Here is a 2,066-nt window from a genome sequence, read left to right as displayed (position 1 = left end):
AGGAGCCCATGTCTGCAAAAGCCAGGCCCAGCCAGTCAGAGTTGCAAACCGATCCATCCTGGCCACGAGTCATGTCTTTCCACACCCTCCAGTAGAAGCCCAGTGAGAACCACTCTTTCCATACTCACTCACGTTCAAGGCCGTATCAGAGGTGGATAGAGAAAACAAAGACCTGTGTACACCAGGAGCTCAGGCTTAAGAGCCACAGACTCCGCCGGTTCCTAATGTTGTCCTTGAGAGGACTTTAGGTCCTGCCTCCCCCCTGCCAAAGCAGCACTTCTAACATTCTCTTTATTGCCACCGCCTTCAGGAGTTGGGTTCTGTAAGCCCATTCCACATGCTAAAACAATCTAATGCAGAAGAGTTTGAGTTGGGCACCTTATATATTAATGAAACATCCCTTGAGTTAGTGATTGGAAGGAATGCCAAAACACAGGGGGGAGATATGGGATATTTAATTTTATTTCTAAAATTGATAAAGACAGAATACACAAATGAGAAATAAAAAGCTTGTAGACTGGAAGGCTGAGACAGCATTTCAGTCTTCTTTCCTTGGGTTTTGGTTTTTGATTGTTTGAGAAAGGATCCCCCCCCCCCCAAGCCCTGCCTGTCCTGGAATTCTCTATGTAGGATGGCCTCAAACTCACAGAAATCCACCTGCCTCTGCCTCCTGAGTGCTGGTTTTAAAGGTGTGTGTCACCACTCTGTTCACAATCTTCTTGAATGCACAAACCAAAATATAGAATTTTGCACACATGCACACACACACCCATTTAACCATTTCAGCTAATAATTTAGTGTTGCAGACAGAAAATTAATACTGGCGATATGAGATCTTCCAGTTAACTCGCCAACATGACGAACACAAAAGGAAAGAGGAGAGGCACTGGCTATATGTTCTCTGGGCCTTTTAGGAAACATGGAGTTGTTCCTTTGGCTACATACATGCGAATCTGCAAGAAGGTGATATTGTAGACATCAAGGGAATGGGCACTGATCAGAGAGGAATGCCCCGGAAGTGTTATCACGGTAAACCGGAAAAGTCTACAGTGTCACCCAGCATGCCGTGGGCATCATTGTAAACAAGCAAGTTAAGGGCAAGATTCTGGCTAAGAAGATCAATGTGCAGATTGAGCACATCAAGCACTCGAAGAGCAGAGACGGCTTCCTGAAGCGGGTGAAGGAGAACGATCAGAAGAAAAAGGAAGCCAAGGAGCAGGGCACCTGGGTTCAGCTGAAGCACCAGCCTGCGCCACCCAGAGAAGCGCACTTTGTGTGGACTAAGGGAAAGGAGCCTGAGCTCCTGGAGCCCGTTACCTGTGAATTCATGGCCTGATGTACAAAGAGAAATAAAGGACCCCGACTGCAAAAAAAAAAAAAAAATACTGGCGATATGAATTATTTCTCTAAATCCAGGGATGATTTCTAAGAGTTCTTTACAATACCAATATGTTTTCACTTCTATTTGCAAAATCTTGGCTTCCTCAGTCTACTAGATACTTTTAGTGTAGGAAAAAATACCTTAACAAGGTGTGTGAAAAAGAGATATTTTTGGCTCTTTGAGGCAGAGGCTCCCTCTTCAGCCCAGGCGGGCTTCAGACTTATAGTAATCCTCCTGCTTCAGCTTCAAAGCGTTGGAATCGTAAGGGTGATACGTATCACATCCCATGACATATACAATAAGCCTGGTTTTCGTGGCACTTGGGAAGCTGGTGACATTATGACATTAGTGAGCTGCTTTGACCTTAAGGAAGCTCAAAAAGGCACCTGGAAAGCCCCAAAGCAGAGGAGCCACATGTTATAGGAACAGAAGGTTTTCTTAGTGTTGTCTCATTACACATTTCCTCTATCAGTGAAAAATGTAGTCACAAAAAAGGAGGAGGAGGAAGAGGAGGAGGAGGAGGAGGAGGAGGAGGAGGAGGAGGGGGAGGAGGAGGGGGAGGGGGGGAAGGGGAGGAGGAGGGGGAGGGGGAGGAGGAGGAGGGAGAGGAGGAGGAGGAGGAGGAGGGGGACTAGGAGGAGGAGGAGGAGGAGGGGGAGGGGGGAGGAGGAGGGGGGAGAGGGGG

At 47.2% G+C, this 2,066-nt stretch overlaps 1 pseudogene across 1 annotated transcript; it reads left to right on the top strand.

Moving 5' to 3' along the window:
* Positions 1-855: 855 nt before the first annotated feature.
* LOC308434927 (large ribosomal subunit protein eL21-like) lies at positions 856-1,336 on the top strand (annotated as a pseudogene). Its single transcript has one exon. The product of its transcript is annotated as a large ribosomal subunit protein eL21-like (transcript).
* The last annotated feature ends 730 nt before the right edge of the window (positions 1,337-2,066 follow it).

Source organism: Micromys minutus, assembly GCF_963924665.1.
Source record: "Micromys minutus genome assembly, chromosome: 22".
NCBI lineage: Eukaryota > Metazoa > Chordata > Mammalia > Rodentia > Muridae > Micromys > Micromys minutus.
The sequence above is the reverse complement of the archived record's forward strand: the minus strand, read 5'-3'. Positions and strand labels throughout refer to the sequence as shown.